This window comes from Falco punctatus, assembly GCF_963210335.1.
Source record: "Falco punctatus genome assembly, chromosome: 6".
Taxonomy (NCBI): Eukaryota; Metazoa; Chordata; class Aves; order Falconiformes; family Falconidae; genus Falco; species Falco punctatus.
This window is the reverse complement of record NC_137585.1, coordinates 55,973,898-55,988,482: the sequence shown is the minus strand read 5'-3', so window position 1 is coordinate 55,988,482 and position 14,585 is coordinate 55,973,898.

Below are 14,585 nucleotides of genomic sequence, written 5' to 3'. Positions count from 1 at the left end.
GGGGAGCCCAGAACTGGACCCAGCACTCCAGACGCAGCCTCACCAGGGCAGAGCAGAGGGGCAGGATCACCTCCCTCCACCTGCCGGCCACGCTCCCCCTAATGCCCCCCAGGATCCCACTGGCCTTCGTGGCCACACGGGCACACTGCTGGCTCATGGGCGGCTTGCTGTCCACCAGGACTCCCAGGTCATTCTCCCCAGAGCTGCCTCCCAGCAGGTCAGCCCCCAGCCTGTGCTGGTGCCTGGGGCTGTCCCTCCCCAGGTGCAGGACCCTACACTTGCCTTTGTTGAACTTCATTAGGTTCCCCTCCACTCAATTCTCCAGCCTGTCCAGGTCTGGCTGAATGGCAGCGCAGCCTTCGGGTGTATGATCCAGGAGGCCTGTTGCCCACAGGACTACCCTACAAAGAATGGCCCTCTTCACCACCTACCTACTTACAAAATTGACCCAATCACACACAGAAGCATGGACTCTCCCTCTGTCCTGGCATGGTTCCCTGACACTTCTCCATTTCTGGAATACCTACATTACTGTGTCAAGTAATATCTATGAAAAGACAGACACATATAAATAAAACTTCTATGATTTTTAAAACCAGCTGCAAGTCTCATGCAAACATAGAGTCTTGAAACAGTTGTTTTCAGTTTTTGTGTGAGTTAACTTTAAATAATGGTATTCTTTCTCCAGCTTAATTCACAGATAATGAAATAACTCTTCTACGTGGCAGGCTGAAAACACATGGCCTATAAAAGGGAGGCAGGAGAGGGGTCAGAGGCATTCATGCTAATTTAAAAAATATAAAGCATTAGCTTACTGAAGTGCTTAAGGATGTTATGCAGTGATACATTTGAATCAGTGCTTTAAGATACTTTTTTCTTACGAAACATCATTTCACATTAACACTATATTTGTGTAAGTGAAACTGGATGTCTGAGTGCCCTAGTCTATTCTGAAAATACAAATTTAATACTGTATTCAGCAAGTGTGACTCTGAAATTTCCTTGTCTTTTTACAGTCTGTATTATACATGCTGAATTCCTGTATGGTGTCTTATATTTCCATTCCTTTTTGAATTCAGTTAAGGAAACACTGCTTTGTAAAGACTGAGGAACAAATACTGAGGGTTAGATGCATCCTGATTATGAATGACTTTCTGCATGTCCAGCTCCGAATAAGTAAGCCTTGATTTTCAAAAATGCTATTTGCTGCTCAGATGAAATAAGATTGTTTTTCTAGAGCTAGGTGGTCAAGTGCCGAGAATTAGAGGACCCTTTTGAAAAATTGGGACTAAGTGATTTGCTAATCTCCACAGTGTAGCCAGGTTTAAGGTTCCCACCTGCTTGGTTCTCTTCCCTCCCCTTAATCAATACTGCTGCAGAGAATACAAGTGAAAGTTAATCTTCGATTTTAAGTCAACAGTAAAATTGTTAACTCTAACACAAGAAGGATTCCATCCATGAAAGTCATGAGTGAAAAATATAAAAATAAATGAACATCTGTATAGATTTAGAAATCTACAACACTTGCAAAAAAAGATTGTTTAACATTAAAAAACAGATGAACACAAGGCCTCGAGATTCAGTCAAAAATTACTCTGTCATGAAGATTTTAAATCATAGTTTGAAAAATACTTTGAAATCTTAGATCAACTTTGGGGACCAGCTTTTTCTCCATCATGTCTCACTTTAAATTCCACCTCAAAACCCAAGAATGCACAGTAAAAGGAAAACGTGCTTTGACAACCCTATGATTTTACCTTCTAATGCACCATGATAATTCATGACTCTTAGCAAATAATCTGACATGACACTAAAGAAGTCATTACTTCTTTAGTCTATGGGGAAAAGTCTGTTCATAAATTTGAACTAAATCTTGCTGCATTCAGTGGAGAAAAAATCCAAAGCATTAAAAAGCAAATAGTCACAATGAACAAGGAGAGATCATTTGCACTGTCTCTTACTGCTTTGTGTCTTGACACTGTAGCAAGTTTTCACTTAATAAAAAGTATGCACATATGAGTCCCCATCCTTTAAATGGCTATTTGAAATCCTACTCTGAAAACAATTTTCAGAACATTCTGGCAGGTACCATTTATACACTGAAGGGTTATATTAATGCCAGCTTCCAGAATTAAATAAGACTTGCTACATTTCTTAGTGTTGCCCCACGCCAGACATCCCCTTTAAAGCTCATCTTTGAATCTGAGTGGGATCAGGGGGGCATCCCCCAGTCTCAGATTTTTTTGGATATTCATTGCTCGTGGATACTCTGTTGTGATTCAAGAGATTCCTGTCTGCTGAACTCCAAAAATACATCTGAGTTTGCCATCCAGGAGCATCAACTGGGAGCCCTCAGATCATGAAATTAGGTGATGTATCTAGCACAGCAGGAGGCAGAGAGAGGTTTAAACTTTCATTCCTCTTGACATGGAAGGGTTTCATTTTGTCCTGTGATCTTCCAGGGTGCCATAAAGGAATCATCTCCACAGCAATACTTTTGAGGAAGGAAAATTACAGACAACAGCACCTAGCTGCCTTTTGAAATGCTAAATTCAAGTGCTGGACCTGAACAACCGTGAGCTATCCTTACCGCAAGCCAACGTGAGGTCCAGGAGCTCTCAGCTAACACCAGAATGACCTAACATTAGAGTATGGTGATTTTGGAGATCTAGGGATCCCATAAACAGATGCCAAGATTTGGAGGGTGGTGGCTAGTGAAAAGGGGCTGTAAATTGACTGCAGATAAATTAAAACTGTTAATTACCAGAGTTTCTCATGTGAAATCTCTTCACAGCTGGATGACATCTCTATAGATAAGGCAGAAAGTGGTAGTTCCATGCCTTTTTTTTCCCCCTAACAATGAATTTCAGAAGATGTCAAACATACTATGAATGAGATATGTATGTCTCACAGGCTGTATTAAATATCAAACTAGCAGAGCTTGAGATATATGTAAACATTAAACAAAAAAAAAGTGAGAGTTGTTATAAGAACATCATATTGCAGTGTACTTAATAATTGTCTAGAAGAGGGGTTTTCTGAACACTTCAGAGTTGTAGGATAGATCCCCCTGGTCAGGACAGATACAGTGATTTGATTTGGAACTCTGCCAATGTAAACAACAGCATTAGCAATAATGTTGAACTCTGCTTGGAAAACATGCTTGGCATTATCAGAGCTTTAGGAAGCAAGACAAGTTCTCTGCATTTAATTCAAAGTTCTGACGCAGGACTGCTCCCTATTAAAAGCTTCAGAAGTATCTAAAAACCAACACAACCTTTTCTTTATGCAAAAAAGCTGATGAAGCCTTGATGCAGTGTGCAGAGCAAATGGTTTGAAATAGATGTCAAAAATCCTACTGAAAAAGACATGTTTCTAAAAAGTAGAGGAGAAACAAATGTTCTTGGTAATGTCAGAAAGGTTATAGTCCTCTATATAGCCCATATAGTTCTCTATGTAGCCCTCTACAATGAAATCCCTTTTAGAAAAGTTCAGCAATGACTTTTTTGTGCCTTGGTTACAGGTTCTTGTTTCATAGCTTTGTGTATTTTCAGCGTTCCCTCAGGGCACATGGTATTTAATGTAGAAGCCAGAATTGCTGTGTCAAATACCAAATGTTCAACTATTATTGGATATAATCAAACGCTTATTGTGTACATTTATGCTTTTCACGTGCCCAGGCTAGTAACACTTTTAAGAACTTAATGTGGTGTGTAGTGTAAGGCCACTTATCTTGTTCTTTGGTATTAATGCAGCCATCCTAATTTCCTCAAGCTATCTAAAAGGACTTTGCCAGTATGTCACAATGACATCAGCTTGTGCTGCATCAAAATGCTAAGTGCAGCGTGTTTGGCAGACAATAGCATTATCTCTTGATCAGACACAAGACAGACAAACTTGACTCAAGGGTCTATGAATATTAAGTAGGACTGGTATTCCTAGGAGTTGTTAATCAGCATGCTGGTTTTGTGGTGTGTGAGCGTGCTGAGATGTTGCTGGGAATTGTCTTCCTTTGTGTAAGATCTTAGAAACTTGTTTATTATAGGAAAGTTAGGCTTACTTTTAAAAAACAGTAAGTTTCTAGTTTCAAGGTTGTCAAGAAAATGGATACTAAATATGCTCTGACAAACCCTTCCCTGCCTTTCTCATAGGCAGTGTTCCTGGTGGCCATTTATTTGCTATTCAAAGGCATGATAGATTAATTTTTAAAAGCAAATTAAAAAATACTTTCTTTGGTGTTGCAAGGCTAACTTCCAAAAAAAATCTGGTAGCAGGAAGACAGGCTTTATTCTTCTTACTTCCCAAGACCACAAAATGTTTGTAGCATGTGGCATATATTTCCCCTTACAGGATGGTGACTTCATCTGTAGGATCAGGGTCACTTTAACTTAACCATACTGTTGCAGAGCACTTTAAAAAATGGTGTTATGAGTTTCTTTTCAATAGCTGAGGGAGGAAAAAGCAACACCAACGCAAAAAACTTTCTGGATAGAATGGCTGCTGCTACAGGCTTAAAAAAGATATAACTATTTTTATAATTAAATGTACATGTACAAGGAGTTCTCCTTGAATATATTACATTCATTCACCAGGCTCCATGTCATGCTTATAGGTTTGTACCTCTCAGGAGAGAAATCCAGAACCGTTATGTAATTCTCCAGGAACAGATAAAATCTCCCTTAACAGTTTTTTGTAGTGGATAACACTTAGCAGTGCTGTTTCTAAAACAGTCTATATCTTGGTGGCTTGGGGAAAAAAAAAGAAAGAAAAAAAAAGACTACATTATCCCAATGTGTTCCATTAATGAAAAGGCTAAGGAAAACAACAACAACAAACAAACAAACAACAAACCCCCACAAAACCCAAAACCCACTAGAAAATCAAAGGTAGCCTTCCTATGAAATTCCTGGAATCCCTCAGTGCTATTTTGTAATGAAAGTTTGGGTAATTATAATGACATGTGATAATATTTTGGTTTGCTTTTTTTTTTCTTCGCCAGTATCCTGTCCTAATCAATGGTTTGGAGGAGAAATAGTCTGTGAATTGCAGAAGTCTGCATTTTTGCAAGAGAATCCAAGATTGTTCATTTATGTTTATAACTTAGACAGCTATGTTGTTCTGTAATGGTGTAACCTCTACACTCCTGGTGAACCACACAGCAAAGATCTAGTTAATAAACTCAAAATTTAAACGAAAGGGGTCTCAGAAAAGGAAAATTCTCTGTCTTGTGAGACTTTCAAACTAAAGGATATTAGTAAATATGCTTGAAATGCAGTTCTGTACTTGTTCATTTTTCCTTTTTGAGATTAGTTGTCTGATAACAGGGAGAAATAAAATGGGAGCATGATTCCCTTGGGATTTGACTGAAGACTTTAGTATGTCCTGTTCTTAACGGTATTTTTTTAATTATCCTTAGCAGAAGATCATCCTACTGCTAGCAGCATAATACTGTGCGACTGTTGGGATGAGATTCTGGGCCCAGTTTACATCTATATTTGCAAACTGACCTGGGCCATAACAAGGGCTGAAGCAGAGGATTGCCTTCATCCACACTGTATGCAGCTGTGGGCACCCTGGTACATTTTGGCCTGTGCCAAGAACACTATCCCAGAAGATGCCCGGGTCCTGAGAGCATTTCTCCCCCTTCTTGTCGTTCAGCTTCAGGACCAAAGAACAGATCCGGGCTGTTTTCTTTTCTGGTTCAGAGGTGGCCACTAAAGCTTCCCAAGAGAAGTCATTTACCTGTGTACAGTTCTACTTTCCAGCTGTTTGCCAACAAAGGCCATTGCTCACATCAGCTATATAAAGCCTTGTTTGATACTCAGATCTGGAAAGTATTTGTAGCCACCTTCCCCCTGCTCAACTTTTCACTGGAGCTTTTCTTGAACAAAGACTAAATAAAAATGAGTAAGGACTTTCACAGTCTGAGGTTTGAGCCTGTTTCCAGAGGGTCCTCTGAGAGCCTTTCCAATTATTTCCCTTCAGCTGAGATCCTGAGTTTAGCTATTAATCTTTCTTCATAAATAAATCACTGCTGTACACTAACCCCTTTCTGTTACTGTTCCTCCAATTTTTCTATACTTTCCTGGTAAGGAATTTAATGCAATATTTTTCATGTGGTCTTACAACTATAATGAGCAGATGGAAGTGCTAGTATTACAGCTAAAAGTAGCTTAAATGCAACTGTTCATCTTCTTTTGTAACAACAAAATTAATGAATACAAAGATTAACTTCTCACTAATTTTCACTGTTCTCTTTTTCCTCAAATTCCAAATAGGTGTTCTGTTGGAAAAGCAAGGGTTCCCAGGATGATTTACAGAAGAGAAGGGATGGTGTGGGAGTGGATGAGAGACACTAATAGAGCCCAGCATTACAGGAAAGAACTTTACAGACCTTCTATTCATCCCAACTGCTTCCGTGTCTGGATAGATAATAACAGGCTGTAAACCCCACCTTTTGGTTTTGTGTAAGGCACTCCGATACAAAGGGCTTGTGAATAATAGAAAAACTGAGAAGAGTGGTGAGAGCTTGTTGGCTGATGCTGTCAAGCAGCAACGGGCACAGAGGTCAGGAGGATTTTAAATCCACTGGGATTTAACAATACTATGCACTTTTCTCTGTGACCAGTTTCCATCCTAAATAAACCACCTGGAGAATGGAAGTAGTTCTGACAGGAGGGATATGGCAGCTCTGAATTTAATAAAAAGTTAAAATGCTCACATAACACTGTGCTGGGTCATGCATCTAGTATGGATCAGAAGATACTCATGGAAAGTGAATGCATGATGACAGCCAAATTGCTCAAACTATGTTGATATTTTTAGCATAGGAGAGAGAGAGTAAAATAAAGAAAAAAGCTCCCTTTGGGGTCCTCACACAGAGTGAAAATTAAGTTTTCCAGACCAAAATACCAGAGATATTATGGAGCAGTAGAAATTAACTGTGTTTTGGGATTGATATAGTGCTGCAGCTTGTATCCTTTTCCTTTGGAAATGTGTTTAGCGATCACTGCAGGCCAGTGCAAAATTATAGGATGATTTTTCAAAACTTAAAAGATTTTTCGCTTTTGATTGCATGTAGCAATTCCTTTGTGACCCTGAAACCAGAACTCATTTTCTTTACCAACATGTTTGCTCCCCTGTTGTTGGTACACAATGATCTTAACAGGTAGCGAGTTGTGTGCTCTGGTTTTTGTAGGGCTGTTTCATAGGTTTTGGCTGATGTAGTTTCTGCAATGAACTTGTTATTTCTTCTGAAACATAAAATGTGACATGATGTATGACAAATAGACTGAGATAAAGTAGAAGGGTGAGTCTAATGTGGAGCTCTGAGATTGGCAACTTAACCAAGATTTCTGTCATAAGCAATGGAAGAGTTTGCAGCGGTAGCCATGGTGTGTAGAGGTCTCCTCCCAGCATCTCCAGTTACATGGTGCACTGGGGTACCCCTAACAGAGCATGCAGAGCTGAAGAGATGATAGGCAACACAGGCAAATCTGTGGGCTATCTTGAACTGTAAGATGAAAAATTTTAGAAGATGACATATTATGGAGGGACGGGGGAAGATGTGAGCACTGAAGAGAAAAAAGGAGTTCCTTTCTTTCTGAGGATGCAGAAGGAAAAAGCAGAGTGTTAATCTAAAACAAAGCAAAGGCAGGCAGACTTTCCATAGCAGTTTTTCAAGGGAAACACCACCACTTAAAATCTCCACTCTTAAAAAGCAACACTGTCTCACCTAAGCTCATTTAGAAACCAGCTCCTGGCTAGAGTTTTGATTAGTAATTATGAGCAGGTTTCCTTTCACATACAGCTTTCCAGGGAGAAAGGCAAAACACTGACTGAATCCACTGGTAAATCCCACACGTTATGAAGCTACCAATGAATCATGATTTCTCCTTTACTGTGTTAGCACTACTCACACAGCGTTCATAATGCCTCAAACAGTAATGATGCACATATTCTATATGCTGAGATCTTTGTATCCAAATTTATTTAATAATAAGATGGTCCCAGAAAAGCTAGTTTTAAGATATAAAACAGAGAAAAATATTTCTTGCTGTGACATGTGGCAATGGCTTTCCAGCGACTAAAGGAAAAATTTTACTCTTCCTGCTCCTTTGTGTATGAATCTGCTCACATAACAGCTATTCAGAGAACAACACACATTTGTTTATATTAATGTGATAGATGTTAAAATTCAAAACTCTTCTCACATACATGCTTTTAATTTAAAAGAGCTGTTCCCACAATACCATGCATGATAACATACTTGTATTTTTTTGTATTCTTTAACAAAGAATGAAGTTCGCTACATTCTGACTTGCCTTGTTCACAGGTGAGAGTGCTTACAGGAGAGCCCCTGAATTCTTTAACATAGTATCAACAGACACTTACATTCAGATTGTGGTTTTGTTACTAATGAAGGTAGTCAGTAATTTCATGTATTTAATCTGATATTGAATTAATGAGAGTCAACATGAATGCAAATGTACCAGGTCATTCTTCCACCATACCTTCCACGCAGAACTCAAACTTCACGTTTATTTTGAACTGTGCCAAGACACTCCATTGCTAGTAAGTTTGAAAGAGGAAGGTGTTTATGAAAAAGGATTTTTCAGTGGTTGTAAGACCAGCCTGTCCTGGTTTCAGCTGAGACAGAGTTAATTTTCTTGGGAGCTGGTGCAGTGTGTGCTTCGGATTTGGTGTAAGAACAATGCTGATAGCACACTGAAGTTTTTGGTTGTTGCTAGGTCATGTTTAGACTGAGTCAAGGACTTAACAAACAGGACAGTTTGGAGGTGATACCTTCCTGAATATTTTCACCTTGAAGAGACTCTGTGATCAGTTACCTAAGCTCAGGGCATTTTTGCTCTTTTCTTGACTTGGCACAGGGTTTAGGGGAGGAATCCAGCCTCATTTGACACAGCTCTGAGAACAGTTTAAAAATATTTCTTGAATATACCATATTTTCTTGAATACACCATATTTATACCTTCTGTTATGCAAGCATTATTTTCCTTCATTCTGATGTCTGAGATTTGAACTATCTTCAGAAAACAAAATACCAGCTCAAGGTAAATCACCCAGCTTCTTATTAATGCTGCTCTATCAGAGCATCCAAATCAGTGCTAAGCAATCTAACTAGCAAGTGGAGGAAATGGTGAGTCATTATTAAATTTATGAGAAACTGCTTCATAAATCCTATACAATCACTTTTTCTGAGCTGACTTGGGAAAATCCTTTAAAGCTGCCTCATTCTATTTGGCATCCACAGTAGCTCAGTGTGATAGAAAAGATTTACCTTTCCCCAGACAACTTCCCAGAGCCCTTGCTTTTCAGCTGACAGCGAGGAATGAGCTTGTAGCAGTGTGTTTCAAATTAGAGTCAGGTTTAAAATCTTTGAAGGCACCTCAATTTAAGTAGAGATTAGGCACATAAAACCAAAATTACAACTCAAACCCCTCTCTGTATTTCCCTTATTCTGGAATTATTGAAACACCCCGGGTACCTAGCTTATTTACTTCAAAGCTTCCCGTAACTCTGCACACGGACCTGATCTGAACAGCCCAAAGCCCAATGGGGATCCAGAGCCAGGGTGTTCTGCTTCCTAACTTCCCCACGGGGTCTGGTCTGCTTCAGGAGCCCTCCTAGATACCTAATCCCCTAGTCAAATCAAAGATTCATAGGCAGAAAGTAAAAGAAAAGGAGCAATATCAAAGCCTGATGATGAGGGCTGGTCTAGGGCACTGAGGTTCTGGGGTCTCAGTGGACATCTCTGATGGCTCTTTCATACCAGTTTGGCTCCTCAAGACTATGTCCTGAGCCATAAGCTCCAAACTGATGTGTGTGCCCATCTCCCAAGACAGGCAGCATTCCAGACCATGCACAGCTTTCGAAGCTGCCGGGTGCTCCTTACTGGCCGCCTCCTGGGGCTTAGGGGTTCTGGGGCTTGCAGCACCTTGCATCTGCAGCTGAATTTCTCCTGAGCCAAAAGTCTGGAAAGCCAGAAACTGTAGAAATCATGTGTCCAGAGGACTCTTCAAAGCTGCCTAAAGCAATTATTTTATGTAACCTTTCTGAAAGATTAAGACATATTTTTCATCTTAGAATCACTGAATGACAGCTACATTTTTTACTTCCCATAGCTTTGGACTGTTTCCCAGTTCCAGAACAGAATTTGTTACCTTGTTAATTTTGGAGGTTTTGACATTTTTTATGATCATCCCTCAAGATTCTCCTAAGACCCTTAGCTAACCAGCAAACCTACCAGGGTATGCTCCTGAAGTATACTATACTTGTATTTTACATTGGTGACTACTGGCGCAGAATCAAAAAGCCTAATTGGGATTAAATATTCATATAAAATAGAGAACAGCGTAACCAACAGAAGCCTAAATGTGCTGGAATGACTGCATTAGTTCTTTGCTAGTATAGTGTGAAAAACAGTGTATAACTTATCCTCAACTGACATGTTCCTGCTTGCCTGCCTTTGCAATACCTGCGTGTCCCTCTTCTACTCCATTCTTATCCTTGACTTTACAGATTTGTGCTTGTCTCTGAGTTTATATATAGGGTTTTTCCTTCCTCATTGACTTAAAATAGTGGTTGTCAGAGCTAGGCAGCTGCCAGGGTTGGTTTTTTTATTTAAGCCACCAGACTTGCTTTGTTATATTAATAAATGAGAGACAATTTACTTCAAAATGCCTTTCCCTGACTTATGCTAGCTCAGACAATTTCTCCCAAAATTTACAGGGGTTGTGAAGATGAATAAAGCTCACAATTCCTCAGTTCTCTGTAAGCACAGCAGATTTCTGCTTGAACCATGATGACCACCTAAACCATACATATAAAGCAGTGCAATTTTTATTTTAAGGTGCTTCTTATGTATTTAATGATCCTCTGCTACAACACTGTGAAGAAAGTCTAGTTTGTTATTATCTTGCAATAGAAGAATTTATTACCTGAGGTTTTTCTTGTTTTAATTATCATAACCAAGTAATGACTAGCAATTTATGCCTGAGAAGAACGTTTTTAACACGGGAATTTTAAAAATAACAGACAGAAAGCAATTTAGGAATAAATGATAAAAAACTAGACCTGAATTTTTGGGGTTTGTTTTGGTTAATGGACGAAAATGGTATCTTATATTTCTTCTTATTCAACTTCCTTTTTGTTTGAAATTGTTTTGGAGTATATTGATTTTATTTTTCAGCATTTTTTTCCTTTCCTTTGCAGGAACTCCAAACAGTGCACATCCTTAAAAACAACTGGCATGCTACAACACCAGCATTGTACAAGTATAGATTATTAGGACCTTAAATAACTTTCATATTGCGTTCAGTGATCTGAATTTTCATGCTGCAAATGTAAATGCCATGTCCAATTTCATTTTCCGCTGCTGTAATGCAAGTATGGATATTGCCATTTTGTGTAAACCCAAAAAGATCTGGCAAGACAACACTGCTCCTGGGCTTGACAGTGATGGCTGCGTTTCAGCTTCCATTAAACAAATGGATAAAGATTTAAAAAATTAAACACCAAGTTGAATATTTCATAGTGACTTTGCTAAACAGGACTGGTCTGTCTCTTCCAGAGACCTGTACAGAAAGTGACATCTCGTGGCAGGCGGAGATGTGCTGTCCCTGAGATGTCTGTCTGCAGGTGTGCAGGGACCCCCGCACCACAGCGCTTCTCAGGCAAGGCTTTGCTCAGCTGCCTGAGCCAGGGGAACGTGGCCCAGAAGATGTGAAACCCAGACCTTGGAAAGGACCAGCATCACAAAAAGACTCGAGAAGTGCTGCTGTTCCTCACTCAGCACCTGGCCTTGTTTTCGTGCAACTGCAAGGAGATCTTCACATACCCTCCCCTTCCCTCCCTAGACCCTGAGAAGCTGAGATGACCTTATGTGTGCATGGGTTTAGACATAAGCTGAGAAAATTAACAAATACTGAGTCGGTTTTTTGTTCCATTTCCATGACAAAAAGATTTCATTAAAATGAAATAATTTCCACAGTTTTCAGGTGCCACTTCTTAGTTTCTTCCCACCATGGGGGGACATAACTGTTTATGCCCAGATCTCTGATGTAATGAGCTCTTGTGGTACTTTTGGGGGGTGTCTGAAAGGTAAAGGGGTGGCTGTGGATTGCAGGCTTGCAGGGGCTGGCAGCACGTGGTGTGCTCTGGCTGGCACTGGGGAAGACAAATAATTACAATGAGGAGAGGAGAGCTAGAGCTGCAGATGCACCTGTGCAGTCAGTCTGCCAAATGGAGGATGTGTCAGTGGTTGATGAGACCTAGAAACAGAGATGTTGCTTGTTCAGGAAAGCTAAGAGGAGCCCAGTGAGGCATAAGGTGATGCTATTCAGCCCACGATCCCTCCTGGGTTCCTCCGCACTGCGGAGGACGCTGGATGAACTGAGGCATCTCTGCTTTGTAAAGCTAAATAGCCATAGTAAAGCAGTCACTGTGCCTTATATTCCATTTTAGTTTCCTTGTGGTCTGCACAAGCTCCATTACAAAATAAATAGCCCAGCAGAGATCTTCTGGAAGCTTAAGTGTTAACAGTTAACAGTGCTTTGAGGATGTTTGCATTTTCTCTGTGCACTATCATATGTATGCAAGCTTGTATTGGAACTGATCCCCTAAAAAATGGCTTATTGCTAAAATATTCCACATAATATTGGATAAAATTTTATAAAATGCTGCAGAATGTCTTGTATGGTACAAAGCTGCAAACTGCATCTCATAAAATATTCTGAAATCTGTACCTTGAAGCAGAGGATAGATCAAATGCTGCAGCAAATGAATTTGGGTGACACCTGACTTTCACAGTGTTGGGTTTATTATTGGAATCTGCTATGCTGGTAGAGATGTGAGGAGGGAGGGGAAGGCAGGGGGAAGGGAATCATGGATTGACATCTTATGTGGTAAGCCAGCCCCAGCCAGGGAATATTTATATATACACAGGAACAGTGTTACTAGAAACGATTCCACTCCATCCCTCCCAGCACAATCACCACTCTGGGCAAAGAGCAAAGCCATAGAAACCCCCCTCAATTGGGCAAAGCTAAAGAGCCCTCAGCACCCTAGAATGTGACAAACACTATGTCTGCCTTCCAGGTCTCTTAATAATAAGTATGTATGCATATTTGTCTTGTTCTGTGTAAGATGTCACAAGAAAGAAACTGGCTCCAGCTCCTTCCTTGGGGCTATCAGGATGGATGGATGCCAACCACCATGTTCATGGAGGGCTTTTGTTGGAGGGAAGATTTTGTTGTATGGGCAAGGTCTGCACCTCAGCACCACAGATCCTGGTATCCACCTGACTTCTGTGGCCCTCACTGCTGCCCACAGTAATACTCAGCTTTCCAGCCGCTCTGCCCCAAGCCTGCAGTGTTGCACGGGGACCCAAGTGCAGGACCCAGCACTGCTCCTTGTTGAACATTACCTGCCTTTGTCATTAGCCAACATGTCAACAACACACCATACAACACAGTCTTGGTAGAAACCCAAGACCCTTGGGCAGAGCCTTCTGCATGCTCATTTCCCCATGACAGGTCTGGTGTTCTCGGGGCAAGCTGGGTGCTCCCCATCTACAGTTCTTTAATACAGCCTGTTACTGAGGCTGCTATAGGCCTTCCAAGGTAATGACAGGTATTATCTATGATACAGTACTTCAGCAAAAAATTGTAAAATATCCGTGAGAAAATATTAATGTAAATGGACTTCATTTTGACCAAGATGATGGCAAAGGAAAGGTAATTTATATATAGCTGGGTAAAAGGTGGTTTTGAAATTCAGATGTACACCACAGGCAACACAACGGGAAAATAACTGCAATTTTGGAAGTCTTCTTTCAATACGGTAGCTACTGTCTTAGGGAAAAAGGGTAGAAATTAATATTCCTACAGAGATTTTACATCTGCACAATAATATTTAGAGACACCAGTCAGCTATTACCTGACTCCAGGGCTAATATGGTAGTGTAAAGGTCTGCTATTTCATTCAGAATGAAAACTGTGCTGAATTCCTGATACCTACACCAAGGACTGACAACAGTTCCCCAAGAAGACGAGCTGCTGAGATGTGACATGACTGACACATGGAAGACACAGAGAGCAAGGGTTTCCTGTGAGTGCTGGTACAAGCGTATATCCAGAGCATGATGGTGGATAGTGAGCTGGGAGGGTTGGGGCATGTTGCCTCAATATTAGGCTCAGGGGCACACATGAGCTAAGCCCTCAGACATACGTGGAGAATGTGTGAACCACAGCCTCTCCCAAACTCACAGGGTTTATTTATTTTTCAGACACTCTGCTCCAGTGGAAGGTAGGGTACACCATTTCTGGGGTGCTGGGACTGCAATTGAATGATTTCTCAGTCTCCTGACACACTGCTACTGCCTTTCTCGAGTGATCATTTAGGCTTTTCTCCCTTCCTTCCTTCCTTCCTTCCTTTCTTCCTTCCTTCCTCCCTCCCTCCCTCCCTCTTTCTTTCTTTCTTTCTTTTTCTTTCTTTTCTTTCTTTCTTTCTTTCTTTCCTTTCAGTGGTCCCATTCTTCAGCTGGAATTAATCTTTTTTTCACA